Source organism: Paramormyrops kingsleyae, unplaced genomic scaffold, assembly GCF_048594095.1.
Source record: "Paramormyrops kingsleyae isolate MSU_618 unplaced genomic scaffold, PKINGS_0.4 ups28, whole genome shotgun sequence".
Classification (NCBI taxonomy): domain Eukaryota; kingdom Metazoa; phylum Chordata; class Actinopteri; order Osteoglossiformes; family Mormyridae; genus Paramormyrops; species Paramormyrops kingsleyae.
In genome coordinates, this window is record NW_027325966.1 from 1055225 (window position 1) to 1075190 (window position 19966).

Sequence of the window (19966 nt, forward strand, 5' to 3'; positions counted from 1 at the left end):
TACCTTGCGTTGACTCTTTGTAGTACGGTCCCCACGACGGTAGTGAAAATATAAGGGGCTGGTTATCAGGGGGCATGGATTTTGTGGCAGTTTCTACATTGGCGTTGCTGGTGGAGGGAGCTGCATTTGTGGTTTGTATTCTGCAATGGCTTGAATGTCCTGTGTATTAAGGCAAACTCGTGGGCGATTACATCGTCCACACAGCATAGAATTAATAAGAGTTGTTCACTGTCCTCCTGTTACTGTAAAATTCTGGGAAGTTGTGATTGTTCAACTCCACTGTGCACAGTTAGGAGCAACTCCAACTCCACCTAGCAGACATACGTACGAGGTGATTGAGGTATGGAATGATTCTGTCCCTGTATGGACTAATCATCCCCAAATTCTATTGCGTCCATGATTCACCCATATCATTGTGCTAAGGTTGAGCAGCACAACATGTTTTTCCAAGCCTCAGATCACAAGACCAGCAGATAGTGAGGATAGCTGAGAAGATCATTAGAGTCTCTCTCCCATCCATCATGCACATTCACATCACACATTCCATCCGCAAAGCCACCAACATTGTGGATGACCCCACCCACCCCTCACATTATCTTTTCACCCTCCTAGCATCTGGAAAAGCATTCAGGCCTTCACACCCAGACTCAGAAACATGGCGTCAGACTACTGAACTCTCAGGAACTGATCTGATACCACACACACAACACACACACACACACACACACACACACACACACACACACACACATAGGGTTATAATTATATCTTCGTGGGGACTCTCCATTCATTTCTATGAGGAAAACTGTAATCCAACATGACAACCTTAACCCCTACCCAGCCCTAACGTTAACCATAAGTAACCAAACCAAATACAAGACTTCTGGCATCTTTAGTTTTTTATTAGTATTGACAGATCTTTGTGGGGACCTGAAAAACACCCCCAAAGCATCAAAATAACAGGTTTTTATCACATTGCGGGGGACATTTGGTCCCCACCATGTAATATAAACCTAATCCACACACACAAACAGACACACACACACGTGTGCGCGCACACACACACACAGATTAGGTATCTGAGTCTTTGTGGGGATTCTCCATTCATTTGTATGGGCATAACCCCAATCCTAATTATGGCAACCTTAATCCAAAATCCCTGCAGTAGTAAGCAAGAAGTAACAGTAAGTAACCAAACAAAATACAAGACTTTTGGAATTATTATTCCTTTGATTGCATTAACAGAATTTTATAAAACTGAGTCAGTTTTTTCTTTTGGGGACCAAAAACATGTCCCTACAAAGTCAAAATAACATGTTTTTATAACACTGTGGGGACATTTGGTCCCCACAACATAATATATACATGACCACCCACCCAAACACACATAGACACAAACATACACAGACTGGCTTACGTATATCCTCTATAGATTCCTGAATGAAATATCTGCAAAGCAGTTATGGCATGGCGTTAGGTTTGAACATGCAGTTTTTAAGGACACTGCACTAATTTTAAACGAAACACTGCACTAATTCTAAAATGATTTTATATGAACGTTATTTTACATAAAATAAAATAGAAATCAAACCAAAATTTAGTCTATCAAAAAACTTGTATATTACATATCTTCGAAATTAAAAATACCAGGATACAGAATTTGAATAACAAGAACTATAGTCTTCTTTCTCAAAAGCGTGAACAGCTATCTGAAGACCTACTAGTTCCTGAATTGTAGATGTTGCCTATGAAATTCGCTGAGAGTTGACGTCGCCCTACCAACGTCGCTAAAATGCTAATTGCGTCAACAAGCTATGGAAATACAGCGGTGGTACACCCCCAATACAGCGGTATTACGCATTACCGTAATGCTGCCTAGCAAAAACATAATGTCATAAAAAAAATTACAGACAGACATTATAGACAGAGCTGCGTGGTTTCCTATTGACAAGTAGATACATGATTCGGGGGCTTGAAAGGCGGCTAGATATCCAATCACGCCCAGCTACAGTATGCACAAACTAAAGATACTACTCCTGATTGGACCAGCTACAAATTCGTCCCTCCCTGACAATAAATTCTTTGTTTTCATTCGTTGAAAATAATGACAATACATATCTTCATACTTTTCGACCAATTAAAAATCTCGGTGGTTTCAATAGTTCTAACAAAATAATTGCAGGTTGAACAAAAACTTTCTGACAGAGAGATGGCGCAGAGGTGAGCAGCATCTCTTCGTATGTTTCTTGCTATTTCTTCAGATTATGTTTTGTTAGCATACTTAATTCTATATTTATTTTTATGTTCTGATTGTCACGTTCGGCAACGGAGGCGAGCCGGGAAGCAGGCGACAGCAGCCAGGAAGTCAGGTAACGGGGTTTAATTGGCAAATGACAAGCACGCAGAGACATCCACGGACAATACAATGCCGAATCTGGCATACATGGGGAGACGCGGTCTAATATACACAGGACTAATCAAATGAAACAGGACACAGATGATCACAAACAGGAATGAACACAAGGTAATGAGGGGGCGTGGCACACATCGGGATCGGACGGAGCGGATCGTGACACTGATATAGTACATGCAAATTTTGCGGCACAATTGAAATATATTTATAATTAGTTGTTTAAACTGTAGATGCTGTGGCCATTATTCTAAATATGGTTGTTTATATTTAAATGGTAAGAGAAAATATTTGTGTTAAACTTAAAAACAATAAGACAATAACAATAAGACAATATATAAGTTCTCCTAGTGGTGTCCCGTCTTGCCCCCAGAGTGCCCTGTGCTGGTGTTGCCCCTGCCTACCCTGGTCTGTCTCGTCCCCTAATGGTGTTCGGTCTCTGCGCCCTTGTCCCGCAGCAGTGCCCATCTGGTGTCTTGCCCTGCCCTCTTCCACTGTGTCTCCCATCTTAGTGTACGTATAGCCTGCTGTCTTCCCCGCTGTCCCATCTGCTCCCTCACATGCCCTGTAAAAAGTGTCCTTCAGTCCTGCGATCCTCAGTCCAGTCATTGATGTTGCTGCCTGCATGTGCTCCCCAGTGTGTCCTGTGTCTAGTGTTCTTGCCTGATCCTCCCTACCCTGTTTGGACCCCTTGTGGTCTGTTTCCTTCGCCCTTCCTGTAGTGTAGTTTTCTTTAATAAAGCCCCTTTTGGTTTTCCTCCATCCCTGTCTTCGCCTCTGTCCTTGCCCTCGACGTGACACCATTACAGTGTGACCAGGTAAATGCTGCTAGCTAGACACCACACTACTGTAAATGCTACTGAAGGCTTACCTCAGTTTATCATTATTCCCTTCGTCTTGAAAGAGAACAGCAGCAAAAAGTGGGAAAATGATTTAAAAAATAAAGAACACTGTTCTGTTAGTAAGCTTCTTAAGGTAAAGTCATTTTAAATTATTAGAATAACTGATACTTTATTAATACCTGTGGAGAAATTGTCTTTACGCCTCCCTCAACTTGCTCTTTATAGAGTAATGTCTCCTAAGTAGACATTAGTTTTAAATGGCTTCAGTACAAAGGAGACCATCCCTCTGGATTGTACCAAAGTCTACTCTGCAGTACGCCACTTTTTAAAACCCTCCGTTTAACCCATATATCATAGAAAAACTGACATTAATACCAGTGGCTATAGGTATATTTGGTGCTTTCAGATGTCTGTGAATTCTTTTAATGTTTTCCCGGTGTCTGTAGAAATCGCTGAAGTGCTTCATGTCATACCTTTCAATGTGAATGAACCGAGTCATTATGCGTTGGTGAGAGCTGGCTAGGTATATGTTATACTCCACTAGGCCCACTTTTCTTCATAACTGTCATTCAGCAATATTCATCTCTTTCCTTATATTTAATGCCTCTGCTGTGCTGGGAGTCAGCTTCCATTGGGATCCATGCTCTGGATCAATATTCCGTTAACCTGAACTGTTCAACAGACTGCAGACCACATTCTGCAATTTCATCTGCTGTCTGACCACTAACAGGAAGTATAAAAGACAAGCACACCCTCAGAATGGATTCATATGTGGCCTTCCCAGTATGCACCTCTGTCAGCAGGTCAATGACAGATCTAAACCAATTTTGCCTGAGCTACGGAGCCCCTGCATCTCTGGACAGACCTAATCCATCTCTGGTCCAGTTGACACCCATAGGCACTGCTCAGGCTGAAGTTGACAGCCGCAGGCAGAATCCGTTGTGCGTGTTTCTCCTGACCGTTTGACCCCAGATGCCCCCCAGGGAGTACTATGTGGTCCTACCTTTTCTCCATGATGTCTCACTAAACTTGAGGCCTGATTGGTGGAATCCCAGCTGGTAGGACGAACGCTGAGGAGGGACGTACATAAGTTATTGTGTTGCTATAGAAGAGGAAAGATCTTAGTTTTGCTATCTGTTGTTGCATGGCTTGGATACAAACAATACTGATTAGCAGGGATTAAAATAGGAATAGGAGACATTTAAGATCTACCCTGAAGGTTTTTCAAACCAGTCATTTAGATCAGGAAATTCATATACATAATAGCCAGCTGAAACTTTATAAAACTTCTGTCAGAACAAATAAATACATTTTTAATCTGAAAAATAATAAATAAAAATGGGAGGATGGTGCTAAAGGGGTCTAGTTTCAATCTTCCAGCCTGTCAGCTTAACATTTATAGAAAGTGCCAGACAGTAAATCACCTTTGCCAAGTGAATGAAAGAAGCTTGACCTCGTTGGATGATGGACTAAGAGCAGTGCTAAACACCGCTCACGCCCTGACTCCCCCCACCTGTCCCAAAGCAGGATGCATGGGGAAGTGCGGGGAAGCATTGGTGAATGCTGGTGAAGGTGCCGCTATTGCAACTTCAGACAAAGGCACCAGGACTTCGAGCCTCAGTGCCGAGTCTCTGAGAGCTCATCAAAACACTGACGGGCCAAGCAGCCCAGCAAATGGAATGTTGTCTTTCCCAGGAATGGATGCCAGAGGGCTCCAAAAATCTGCTGTGAGCCATAGACTGTGAGTGTCTGTGCCTTTGTTTGTGTACAGAGTGAAGGTGCCACTCACAGCCGGTTTTCCCACCATGCTGCTGGGATGGAGAGCTGCTCATGCGGAGACTGCTGGTCCAGCAGAAACCTGTGGCACGCCAGCAACACTGAATATGGTGTTGGGTCCAGCACTGGCGATGCATTGTTTGACCCTGTCGACCCTGTGTTTCACTCTCCCAGAACACCCTAAGGCGTGATGGTAATGGAGCCCCTGTGCCAGAAATTGAGGGCTGATTCTATGCATGAGTCGTCTGCATGCAGTCCCAGCATGCTCTGGGCTGGAGACACGTGTGGAGCCGCTGAGCTGCAGTGTGCTTGGGTAACACTGCCTTCAGTGACTCACAGAGCCGTGCTGTGTTGCTTTGGAAGGCTTCTCTTCTTCCACACAGGAACTCACAATAGCAGAGCCCGAAATGACAGCCCTCCACAGGAACACACAGTGCTGTGTGCATATCCCTGGTGGGTGTGCACATCAATCTCACTGATTATACCCAGTGACTGACTGCTCCTGTTCTGTCCAAAACACGCCTCTTGGGTCTCATGTTCTCAGCATTCCCTGGAAGAGCGGTCCCCTGGCTGAGTGCTGTAGAGGGAGTCTGTGATCTGGCTAGGATCTACGTCCATGTGGACAGATGTATCGTAGACAACCAGAGTTCCTCCCTGGCTGTTCTCTCATTATCCAGGTAAATATTTCATTATCCAGGTAAAATTATCGAACCCTTTCAAAACTGTTTTGCTCCTTAAGCAAATTAATTGAGTTGATTTTGTTGAAAAAGGAGGAAATTAATTCATTTAGGCAGACTCTCAAACATGCCTGTCGGTATGTCGAGCCCACACTCACTGAACACCAGGGGGCAGTGCCCACACCCACAATGGCACCTGGGATTTTTTTGCCACATGTACTGATGATAGTGTCACATGAAGAGCATGGTTGATCGATCTCTGATGAGATGATGAGTGTTCACTGGTCCAGTACGTTTCCTCGCATACCGACTTCCCCAGAATATATGGTTCTGATGTGTTTTGGGTCACAGATGCCCTCAGTTTGGTGCTGATAGATGAAGGTTTGGGTCCGTTAGGTAGCTAGTGCCACGGCGCACACCTGTGGCTGAGCGTGCCGGCTCTTGTAGGCCTGGCAGTGGGCCCATCCAGATCGGGCTCCCGGCTGTTCCAGCTTGTGAGGAGGACAAGCAAACCCTGGGCCCACTGGCCCTCAGGAGCCTGTCAGAGCGCATGTTAAATTAGCCATTTGTTTTTGCTCACAGGGAGGTCTGCACACAACACTGATGTGGAACGAGGCCTGGCCTGCCTGTGGTTCAGCAAGGACCCACTCCATGCATACTAGCTGTAACAGGTCTTTTACCGTCACACACGCTGCCGGCGGGCAGGACAGCAGGACACAGAGAACGGCTGTCAGAGGCCCCACATCACTCAGATCTCCCTCATACAGAAGGCCGAGTGCGAGTGGCCCCCGCCACCCTCGCCGGGCCCAGCCCAGCCTGGCTGAGCTGCAGTAAGAGCGGAGTGCTTGGAGGCCATAGATCCCAACTGGAGCACAGAGATCCTGTTTGAAGAGTGGATCCCCTCAATATCTCTGTGTCACTGTTAATTTAAGTGCATCTCTCAACCTGTGTCTGTCACTCTAAGTGTATCTCCCAGCCAGAATCCATCAATCAAGTGCATCTCTCAACCTGTGTCTGTCACTCTAAGTGTATCTCCCAGCCAGAATCCTTCAATCAAGTGCATCTCTCAACCTGTTTTCTGTCAGTCTAAGTGTATCTCCCAGCCAGAGTCCATCAATCAAGTGCATCTCTCAACCTGTGTCTGTCAGTCTAAGTGTATCTCCCAGCCAGAATCCATCAATCAAGTGCATCTCTCAACCTGTGTCTGTCAGTCTAAGTGTATCTCCCAGCCAGAATCCATCAATCAAGTGCATCTCTCAACCTGTGTCTGTCAGTCTAAGTGTATCTCCCAGCCAGAATCCATCAATCAAGTGCATCTCTCAACCTGTGTCTGTCGGTCTAAGTGTATCTCCCAGCCAGAATCCATCAATCAAGTGCATCTCTCAACCTGTGTCTGTCGGTCTAAGTGTATCTCCCAGCCTGTATCTATAAGTCTATCTCTAGAGTGTTTAACAGCAGCAACAGCTTGTTAGCTACTTTTCTTTATTTGTTTGACATTCTGATTATTTGGTTTTAAATTTCTTACAAATTACTTCCCAGGTACAAACTGATATTAAAATAATATAAAAATTCCAACAAACTGCCAGGCATCTGGCTTGAGACTGTAAGGATTGCAGTCCCTTAATGACAGGTGGGAACAGTTTCTGAAGCACGGTCCCCTTTAAAACCACTCTGGAGAATAAGGTCCCTTCACAGAGCCCTGCTGCACGACACTGAGCTGAGGACAAGCAGGCTAACATTTGAATTAGCATCCCTGCACGCATCTGCCTTCTGGAGTGAAACCCAAATCACCCCACTGTGCAGGTTCCAGGCTGTATTTGGTTCTTGTGTTCAGAAGCCTCTAATGTTACTGTGCTGTCGCTGTCACCGACAGTGATTCATTCTCTTGAATATCCATGTTTATTTAATGTGTGATCTGAAGCCTGTGATGTCATTGTGATGTTAGTGTCTCAGACAGTGATTCATTCTCTTAGTTGAATATCCTACTTTTTATAAAGTTTGTCTGTTCAGAATTCTGTGTCATTGAGTTGTTACTGTGCTGTCACAGTCCAAGACACCGCCTTGGTTCATAATCCTCCTGTTGAATGGAGGGTCCCCACAAAGATGTGAATACAAACATGTCACATATGCTGTCTTGGTTCACTCTACTACTGTTTATTTAGTTTATGTGTTCAGAAGCCTGTATCACTGGGCTGTCCTCTGTTAATTTCCTGTCACTGATCCGGACAGCATAACTTTAATGAATAAATCCATCATGCTCCAATGGGGCAGGAAAGCTGTATGTTTGCCGCTGTGAGATTTCTGTGTGTCTGCCCATGCTACCTGCATCCCACTCCACCCCCCCAGGCAGGTTGCTTTCTGTCCCCTGGCTTCCCATACCCCTGATCACCCTGGCAGAGATGTACTTCCACTTTGAATGAGACGATTGTCAACTAACCTCACAGGTCAACAGTTACAGGTCAGCAGGTGCCTTTGCTGAAATGTTAGTGATGGCTCCGTGTCACACCATCCATATGGAACAGTTTGTTTGGTCACGTTTCCCCCATTATGACACCCTTTGGCCATCTGCTCCTGGTCACATGTTCTAATGAGCCATACATCAAACAGGTTTGTGGGGGAGGGGTGTTCAAGTGATTAAAGACAGGGAGGAGACAGACTGTCATGCATCTTCACGAGCCCCGCTTTGCTTCTGAAAATCAGGACTTGTTTCTGTACACTTGTTGCGTGTCCTAATTTTACCCACTACTGGCGGTGATTCCCATATATCAGCACTATATCTGCCTTTTCATAATCTGTAAACCTAGGTACTGTGATGTATATTCTGCCTGTTCATGGGATAATCTCTAATCTAATCTAATCTAATCTAATGTGTATTCTACCTCTACATGGGATAATCTCTAATCCCAGTAAGCATTATATGTATTCTACCTCTACATGGGATAATCTCTAATCCCAGGATCTGTGATGTGTATTCTGATTGTTCCTGGGGTAATCCCACAACCAGCAGTGTATATTTCATCTGTTCATAGGATAATCAGAATCAGAACTTTACTGCCATTATGTACCAACATACCAGAATTGTTTGTGGTCCAATGCCAAACATGAAGTACATAATATTAAAGGAGAAACACTTCACAGAATACTATGTATAAAAATAGGAATTCAACAAAGCACACAAACATGTACAGAGGACCTCCACGATCATACAGATGATAGAATGAAAGAGATCTTATGACAACAATGGACATAGAAGAGGAGAATTATCCCTGGCTGAATGGACTGCATGTGAGTGACAGGGATACTGAAGTACTAGGTGAGTTTATTTATCCCTTCTGTTCCTCTTCTGATCAACATCCTTGTTTATTAAATCAGCATTCACGTAGTGCTATATTTACATCAAAGTGAAGTGCTGCTTTCTAAATTCCATTTTTAAAATGAATCCTGGGTCCAGATTATGGAGAAGTGCCTACTGGGAATTGCATTACAGAAATGATGGCAAAATCGTAATTTTATGACTTCTACTAATAGTGAATGGCTCGCAGTGTTAATCACTAGCAAATGCACCACACAAGCATTCTATGTTCTTTTAGCGCCCCTTGTGGTGAAAACTCCTGCTGATTAAAAGATGGTAACATTAGCTTTGGCTTGGTTCAGCAAGCAGGTAGGAGAACCCGTGTCTGTAAATAGCCTACAGTATGTGAGATGGACTTCCATTCCGTCTCAAGTGTCCCCATGCTTCTTGGAGTTCAGACACAGAGTAGGACACCTGAGTGAAGTGTTGTGGTTGTGATGGGCTCTGCTCTGGCAGGAGGTCATCTGAGCACGGGAAGGAAGAGCACAAAAGGACAGGGCTCTACAGTAGGCAGGTGGCCCAGTGCATACTGGGTGTATATAGCTGGGTCACCTTCCTTCAGTGTGGCCTGTGAATAAAATCCCTGAAAACTGAGCTTTACCTTCATTCAATGAGAAGCACCTCTTAAAATATATTTGTCTATAGTCCAAATGAAATGTTGAGAGGGGGGCTCCTTTAATGTAAAGTGTTATTACTGCTTGAGGAGCAGCACTGATGGCTTTAATCTTGGACGACCAATATACTCTTGCTTTTTATGCCATAAGCTTCTACTTGTTGCCATTCTCTACATGTCCTTCTGCTAGTGAGGTACTCACACGGTCTAAAGGGCAGGTGCTCAAACAGGGCTGTGTGGTTCTCAGTGGATTTTGCATGAACTTCAGTTATTGAAAAGGGACAGATTATTTAAACATACTGCCAAAGGAAGGCATCATTTTATGAAATTTGAAATAAAAAACACACACACACATTTGTATTCATATCTTTGTGTGGACTTTCATGTCATTTCTACAGGAAAAGTTTTTTGATTGCAGTCATGGATTTTTATAAAACTTAGTTTCCCCTTGTGGGGACTGATAAAGTGGTCCGCACATTGTCAAAATAACAGGTTTTACATTACTATACAAACACAAACCGATGAATGCTTTAACATTATTTTCTGCAAGAGTTTCAGACTCATCTGTTTATTTTTATATACCCACTTAGTGTACAGTGAGGGATTGGGTGCAAGGTAAGAATAACTTGGGAAGCCACACCTGTTACCAAATCCTTCAATGTGGGCTAGTGCAGATATTTGGCAGCTACAACAAAAGCTGCATGTGAACAGAACAAGGCAGTGGTGTGAACAGATCTTTGACTCATGATGCAGTGCTCTGCTCACTCTTGGAACACACTCTTGCACACTTTGTAGTAAGCAGTACCCTAAAACACTCTTTGGGGTCATTTCGTACCTTAGAGGGGTTTAAAACTCCATTTAACCGTACTAAATAGCAACATATCATGGTGAAATCAGCAAAACTAAAAGTTATTCAGATTAATAATAATTGCATAATTGTCTGTTTAATCTGATATTATAATTATTGCGATACAGTCACATGACCTTTCACCACGTGCAGATTCATTTCATTCCATCACTCTGTCTGGGTACTTAACATTTTTGTTATGTTTTTTTAAACTTTGTTGATAAAATTTGATGAAATTTGGATGGCATCTGGCTTGTGTTAATATTTTGTTTATTTTTACTCTAAAATATAATAAACATTGTGGTATGAACTGTAGAGGGGAAAGTGTGGGCAAAGTATCTTGGTGTATTCTCGGGTAAGTAAAAGCATACAGTAAATCGCTGGCTTATTATTCATCATATATTATTGTATACATTTTTGCTATCTTAATATTGTCCTGTTACGTTAAGCCATTTATTCTGTGTTGTAATGTTAACATTACAGTGCTGTGCCTGTTTTCATTATTACGACTAATTTGGTTTGATTGCACATAAGTGAATGTTTTGTAGGTAAATTACACATCGATTTATTTGCTGTTGCATTATATTTATTCACTAGGTCAACCACTCCCAGCAAACTTGCGTTACTCCCACAAGAACCATGTTTCTTATCAAGAAAGTTGGAGAAGTTCACACTATACTATGTTTTACATATTTGTTTGCGCCTGGATGGTAGAGGCTGTTCATGCTGAATCCAATTAAACATTGAAATATAGTTTAGGATTATTTAGAGCGTGTTAAGGCTGTGAGCAAGGAAGCATAGAACACAGAGGTGCAAGTTTTATTATGTATATATTTAAATACAAGTAAAAAACAAAAATCATTTAAGGGCTCAGGAGAGAGGCCGTCGCTTTGAGGAGGTGGGTCAGAAACCACAGGCACCATGTTTATATGGCTTCCAGGGTGAAGAGCTCTGAAAAGCAGAAATAAAAATGTCCTTGTTAGTGTGACACATAAAGAAATACGACATCCTTCAATATGCTGATCCCCTTCCTCATCATTTTTTCCTCCTCTAGTCACTATCAATGGGAATTCCATTGATCCCTTCCTCTTTTTTGAGTGGACCTCCTCACTCTCCATCTCTGTCTGTTCTCCTATTTTACACCTCTTCTTCTCCTCTCTCCTTTGCCTAGGCTCCATGCTCCTCATCCTTCCATTCATGTTCTCGTTTTCTTTCACACTTCCTTCCTCTGCCTTGTCTTTCTTCTCTTTCTCTCTCATGGCAACAATCTCTTCTGTACACTTACTCAAAAACCCCTTGATTTCCATTTCCAGCTCAGAAGCTGAATTTTCTAAATCTTCTAATTCATGCAATATAAAATCCACCATCTCCCTCAGTTTCTCCTCTCGTCTTTCCTCCAAGAAATCAATGCACGTTTTCACATCCATTATGAATCTGAGGGTACAAGACAAGCAGCCGTTTATGACCTGTCTTAAACCGAAGACTCTCCCAATTAGGCTCCCTCACAAATGAGTGTGCAAACTGCAAACATGCAGAGTGGAGGTATGAAGCCATCCAGTGAGCCAATACACCTTTCATATGCCATTCATATTTTGCATATTAATTACGCACAATATATACAGTTAGTGAAGCGTAGTATATTTAAGTAATATTCAAAAAATTATTGACCATATTAATCTGCTTCTCTAAAAGAATTACTTCTCAAGCTGGACTGTACTCACCGTTTCGGATCAAACTGAAGTATTCTTCACACTTGATAGTGAAAAGAATATTATAAAATACTATTTCACTAATTTTGAAAAACTTCAAAAACGCAGAAATATTTGAAAGTCTACTGAAGCCAAGTCCTATTCACAATCAGCGGTGGCCATAGGCCTGGCTTTTGATTTCCCGCAGCTTTGACACTGGGTTCTTGTTTAAAATCTCACTGATCTGATTTTCCGTAATGCTTTTTAAGAAAAGGGGGACTATAACGGTCTCATTTTAAAATGTCACAGCTCCAGAGTCGTGCCGATGATTCCTGTGATATATGGACCCCTGCAGACAGTTTTAGCTGCCCACAGCTTCCCACATTGTTCACCATTTGGAAGTTTTTGCTTCCTCAATTTTTCTGAATATTTTAAACCAGTAACTCTGTGAAAAAGTTGGGCTTAGACTCTCCTGAGAGTAGGTTGGCTTTCCAAGGCTATGCAGTCCCACACACACACACACACACACACAGTCATGTAATCATATGTTTTTGGGCACTGCTCATTCATTTTTATGGGAAAAATGCTAAATAAGTAACCAAGCAAAATACTACAGTTGTTGAATTTTTTTTTTCTCATTGGAGTCATAGATTTTTATTAAATTGAGTTTTTCCTGATGGGGACCAGGAAATTGGTCCCCATAAGGGAAAAAAACAGGTAATCATCATGTTGTGGGGACATTGTGTCCCGATAAGGTAAGGTATACCTGCTCACACACACAAACACGCAGACACACACACACACATATTGGTGTACCTATCTAAATGGGGACCTTCCATTCATTTCTATGGGTGAAAAAAGACTCTAATCCTATTGACGGGACACATAACCCCCACCCAGCTCTAACCTTAACCAAAAGTAAGTTTCGAGTTTTACCAAACTTTGGGGACATTTTGATCAACAAATGTGATCTGTGCAAAGCCAAACAGACACCGACACACACACACTGATCAACATTAAAAGCACTGGCAAGTGAATATGCAAAATATGTAAAAAATAAAGTAAATAAATAAATAAATAAATTGATTATCTCATAACAATGGCAGTACAATATGTATGTGTGTGTGTGTGTGTGTGTGTGTAAATCCCTCATCCTACTGCCTTGAATGAGAGGATTTTTGTCACTCTATCTGGTGTTTTTTTTTTTTATCATTCCAATTTTTTATGAGTATGTCAATTTATTCCTCATAATGTCGCATCATTGTTTGCTATTTCTGGTTTGATTAGTGCTTTTAAAAACACAAATTTCCACTTATGCTACTGTAATAAATGGAACTATTTGTTCAATTAATGTTTTCTAGGGTCCTAATTTAAAGTATCACACAGAATCAAGGACTAAATTTGAAGACACAGATGCAGCAGCCACAGATTTCCACATGTGCTCCGTCAACAACTTGAGATACTGCTGTTCCTACGGTAAGATGATGTTCTGTCTGCGAGGGAGCTTGGAGCAGCAAAAACAAGGACCGGCATCATTACCGCAAAGATCATTACCGGGCGCACACACGCCCACACACACAAGCCAATTTAGAGACACTAATTTACCTAAGTACACCTCTTTCAATCTTGGGAGTAAAACAGAGGATCCAGAGAAAATTCATATAACACTAGGAGAACATGCAAACCTCACACACAGAGCAAAAGTGATCTTTGACTCCCAGCCCCCAAAGGTGTGATGTAACTTATGTGTCCTGAGCCTCTGTGCCGTCCAGACCCGAAAAATCACCCAACCATCAGTTTGTTTGTACTGGGCAGAGTCACCTGGGGCTCGTGCCAAGCAGCACAGGGCACAAGGCTGGGGTACATCCTGGGCAGGATGCTAGTCCATCACAGGTCATATACACACACACTCATACACTATGGGAAATTGTAGATGCACCAATTAGCCTAAACAATGTCTGCAGGAAAACATTCATGCATACACCGAGCAGCAGGGGCATTGCTAGAGATTGTGGGCCCCATGAAGGCATATCATATTGGGCCCCCCAGTCCAGACCAATCCAGCTATTCTCCCAATTTTTTAGGCCGCCTGTCATTCAGGGGCCCTTGGAATCATTGTAACTTTCCCCTGCCATTACGGCACCCCTGCCAAGGAGTGATGAGATTCAAAGCCCCAAACCCATCGGTGACAGACAACAGGGCCACCAGCTAAGCCTCCATGACACCCTACTTTCAAGTCAATACATACTTAAAAGTGTTGAAGTTTAAATGACCATGTGATAATTTCAATTATATTATATTGGGGTCAAAATGACCCCATATTAGTTTCATCATATTAACACAATTCATGTTTAATTGAAGTTACTGAAAACTACCAGCATTAAAGGATGTCAAACAAGCTTTTAAGTAATAATGTGGATAGTATTGGTAGGATAAGGGAAAACACACACACGCACACAGGTATTATTTTTCTAAACACACAGGTATTTTTTTTTTAAATAATAATTTTATATTATTTTTTTAATCAATCAGCATACCCTATACTGGTATAAACAATGAAATGACAAATGCCTTATATGGAGGGCCCTCTGTGATGTCAACAGAACAGAATTCCGGAACTGGTCAGTGATGTCATCGAAGGAAGATTTTTCTATATAAGAAGCAATTGCACCTTCACATTTCATTCTTAGAGACTCTCTCAAAGGAAGCACTGGTGAAAGAGAATCTAAGCTATATCGTTTGCATAATTTCATTATGGGTTTAAGTTGCACAAAGGTGCAGGGCCCTAAACAAAAAAATGTTCAGGGCCCAAAAAAGAAAGGCACTCTTCTCAGGTTCTGGAAGAAGCTGAGGAGGACTACGCCAAGAGATACAGACACTGCTACCATGGCTGAAGGCGGCATTGAGATGGCTAGTGATTGCCCTGCTGCCAAACAAGATGGTAACGTACAGCAGGAGAGCAGCCCACTTGACAAGGCTGGCTCAGACATGGCAATGGATGACAGAAAGCAGGAGAGCAGCCCTCTGGACGAGGCAGGCTCAGACATGGCAATGGATGACAGACAGCAGGAGAGCAGCCCTCTGGACGAGGCTGGCTCAGACCTGGAACTAGACGACGGACAGCAGGAGAGCAGCCCTCTGGACGAGGCTGGCTCAGACCTGGAACTAGACGACGGACAGCAGGAGAGCAGCCCTCTGGACGAGGCTGGCTCAGACCTGGAACTAGACGACGGACAGCAGGAGAGCAGCCCTCTGGACGAGGCTGGCTCAGACCTGGAACTAGATGATGGACAGCAGGAGAGCAGCCCTCTGGACGAGGCAGGCTCAGACATGGCAATGGATGACGGACAGCAGGAGAGCAGCCCTCTAGATGAGGCTGGCTCATGCTGGAAAAAGGTGACAGACAGCAGGAGAGCAGCCCTCTGGATGAGGCTGCCTCAGACATGGCAATGGATGACGGACAGCAGGAGAGCAGCCCTCAGGACGAGGCTGGCTCTGACATGGCAATGGATGACTGACAGCAGGAGAGTAGCCCTCTGGATGAGGCTGGCTCATGCTGGACAAACTGTTTTCCAGCAAGCTCACAGAATATATATTTTTTCATAATCATTTTTATATTTGTTTTGAAGAATAAAATATAGTTATTAAGGAACTGTGTGTGGTTTATCTGTTAAACTGACCACTGAACTTTAACATAAACAGAGGAAACATCACATAATGCTATAATCACAAATAACACAAATGCTTCGTCATGAAGCCCTGGGTTTCATCACAAGCGACGCTCTCTGTGAGCGAGTGGAGTCTTTGGCTATGTAGCCGTTCGTGATGGTGTCTGTATCTCATGGCCTGCTGTTCCCTTGCACGCTGCTCTTCCAGTGTAGGTATTGAGGCACTGAGGTTGTCTGTCAGGTGGATGAGGTGAGTAGAGTTGCACCACCTCTTCCAGTAGCTGCTCCAGGACCCTCCCAGGTAGAGCTCAGCCTGACAAATGGTCAGTGTTAGGGTGTACTCACATTTGGCCCGGTTGCCTTATATCATGCCTGAGCATGATTGTTCCCCCCTCCACACTCCCCAACTCGCCTGTGCCCACATTGCGCTTAACGTTCCAGGTCTGAGCATGCTTTCATCATCACTGTGCAATGTTTTGTTTTGAAAAAAATGAAGGAAGAAAAGTGCTATTGCACAGCACAATGGAGCTCATGATTACTGTCCTAATTTTATGGCTGATTTGGAGTCATTTTGGGCACGCAGACACATGGCCATCATATAGAGCCATGCTAGTATGCCACACAGGCATTTTTATTTATTCGTGCTACACATATAAGAAGATAGACCCATATTTTACCAAATATTTTTTTTTTTTTGAGTTTTTGTGAGTTGCATCAAGTTTTTCCTGGATACTCTTGTCAGCCCAAATTTCCAGCAAACACTGTCCCTCTGCTGTATAGCAAAGTCACTCATTGTCACCATGTCTGTTAAATATTTGTTGCTGCCCAATCTGTACTCATCCCTTTTTTCCACAATGCAGTTTTGAGGGGAATAAAAGAAAATTTGGAAGAGATTATGGCTGAGGTGGGAGGGGTCGGCATGATCTCGCCAGGTCGCCTTTTTGTTCTTGGGGCAGATAGTGAATCACTGAGGTTGAGGCTGCAGCCAATGAGCTTCTCTGCTGCTTGGACGATGCCCTGCAGCCTCCGGATGTCTTATATAAAATATTTAATATAAATTGTTGTGTCTAACATTAGGAGAACAGCGATACTGAATGGGCAGTCTTAAGTTCACCACTATATTTTAACACCACGTTCCAGATCTACAATAACATAACCTGAATGTATTATTTTACAAACGACCATTTCAACAGGGTGGCGCGGTGGTTAGTGCTGCTGCCTCACAGCGAGAAGGTCCTGGGTCTGGTCCTGGGTCCTATCTGTGTAGAGTTTGCATGCTGTTCGTGTGAGTTTTCACTGGGGGCTCCAGTTTCCTCCCACGGTCCAAAAATGTGCAGGATAGGTTGATTGATTAGTCTAAACTGGCCCTGTAGTTGTGTGTGCGTGTGCCCTGAGGTGTGTTGGCAACTGCCCAGGGTTGGTCCCTGTCTGTGCCCATTGTTCCTGGGATAGACTCCCTGTGACCTTGGTTGGGATAAAGTAGTTTCAGAAGATGGATGGATGGACAACCATTCTGTTGAATGTATTTCATTATTCTAATTTCAGTTCCAATAATGACTTTACCTTAAGAAGAACAGTGTTCTTTACTTTTTAATCATTTTCCCACTTTTTGCTGCTGTTCTCAAGACGATGACAATAATGATAAACTGAGGTAAGCCTTCAGCAGCATTTACAATAGTATGGTGTCCAGCTAGCAGCATTTACCTGGTCACACTGTAATGGTGTCACGTCGAGGGCAAGGACAGAGGCTAAGACAGGCATGGAGGAAAAGCAAAAGGGGCTTTATTAAAGAAAACTACACTACAGGAAGGGCAAAGGAAACAGACCACAAGGGGTCCAAACAGGGTAGGGAGGATCAGGCAAGAACACTAGACACAGGACACACTGGGGAGCACATGCAGGCAGCAACATCAATGACTGGACTGAGGATCGCAGGACTGAAGGACACTTTTTACAGGACATGTGAGGGAGCAGATGGGACAGCGGGGAAGACAGCAGGCTATACGTACACTAAGATGGGAGACACAGTGGAAGAGGGCAGGACAAGACACCAGATGGGCACTGCTGCGGGACAAGGGCGCAGAGACCGAACACCATTAGGGGACGAGACAGACCAGGATAGGCAGGGGCAACACCAGCACAGGGCACTCTGGGGGCAAGATGGGACACCACTAGGAGAACTGGGGACAGACTAGGGACAACCAGGATGATAGAACGTACATCACACAGCAGGACAGGTCCACAGACGAGTGATAACACGGGACAAGAAACATTTCGTGTGGATTACAGGAGCCGGGGAAGACGAGAACGGCCGTTAACGGGGCCAGATAGAGGACACAAGCGGGGCAAAGGGCCATATGGACTGCTGACCCGACAGGACAAGACCACGCAGGAGTAAAGAAATGGATCACGATCGGGTAAGAGAGAACTAGGACCAAGACGAAAACACAACAGAACACCATAGAGACACACTGGGTACACAGCAGGGCAAACATGATGCTCAGACAGGGGCACCGCACTAACAGGAACCAAACACGGGCAAGAAACCAGAAAAGACAGGGAACGCAGGGCACAACTGACACACAGACTAACACAGGGTGGACAGCTGAAGAACAGACAGACAAGGGAGAACCATGGGCCCAGGAGGAGTCAAGGTGGGACAGGGCACTGGGGCAGGAACTGAGGCAGGGTAAGCGAACAAACATGGGGGCGCTACAGGGTGAGCTGGAAATGGGCTTTGGGAGAACAAAGGTGGGACAGGACCTTGGGGCAAAAACTTATCTGAGGCAGGAGGGGACAGGACTGAGCTAGGGGGTCTGCTGGTCCCCAGAAAGCAGGGCGTTGACCCTGGGACACGAGCCCCTGCTGGGTCTCGGGAGGCCAGTAGGGCCAGATCGAGCCAAGGGGAAGGCAGGGTTGGGGCCGAGAGGCACTGTGGGCATCGCCAGGATGGTAAGGCAGTGGGGCGCTGTCGGGACCATAGGGCGGGGAGGGACACCGTCGGTACCACAAGCCTGGGACCTGAGGGTGAAGGGGAACCTGCAGGGCAAGGACATGGACGGGGGCAGGAACAGGAACCAGAGAAACCGGAGCGGTGGCCACGGATGGTGGCTTTTCCCAAGGACAGTGGGCTGGAAACGTCTTGGACCTGGAGTGAAGATAGAAACAGAGGAAGGGAAAAAGCAGAGGGTGTGGGGGGAACAAGACTGCAAGACAAGTTAAAGTTTATGGGAACACAGGTGACCTGTACAACATGCCATCCATGAGGGATAGGGTGCTTAATAAATAAACAATAAATAAAACACAAATACATAACAGGGCTAATCATTTTTATGTGTGTGCAGTTTAAACAAAATGAAATCAAATTAAATTACCTGGAGATTTTGGAAATTCTGGAATTCTGAAAATTAATACTTTAAAGAGCAGTTTACAAATCTACTTAGAAATATACATTTTTTTCTTAATAAACGTTAAACATTATTATGAAACATTCCACATATCTCAAAATTTATCATACTTGATTTATTATCTTAGATACTGTTTCAATTATTTAATGTTTCCTAAACAGCAGCAGCAGAACCACAACTTCATCTTTTTCGTATTTTGGCTCTTCTCTATGTAATGAGCTCTACACGCTCAACTTTTATATTAATTCCCCACCACTTCTACCTCTTCTATCTCTACCTGACCCACATCTATCTCTACACCGCCAGTTTCCTCCTGACCTCCTTCTCTATTTATAATCTCAACTAGTACATCATTTACTATAATTTCCAATATGGTTACATCACTCACCATGTCCGCACCCTCAATAATTACCTCCCCTACTTCTACCCCCACAATCTCAACATTTACATCCCCAGAATTTACTTCTGCAAGCCCAAACTCACACACTTGGACTTGCACAGCCTCCACCTTCACATTTCCTTTCGTATCCTCTGCCTTCAGGGAAATTATCCCCCCCTCCACCTTAACCACCTTCACATTCACCCCCACCTCACCTTGCTTCCCCTTGCTTCCATTTTGCATTTTATTAATGCCTACATTCAGGTCTGCGGCCTCCACCTGTACACTGGAGGTCACCCCCACATGT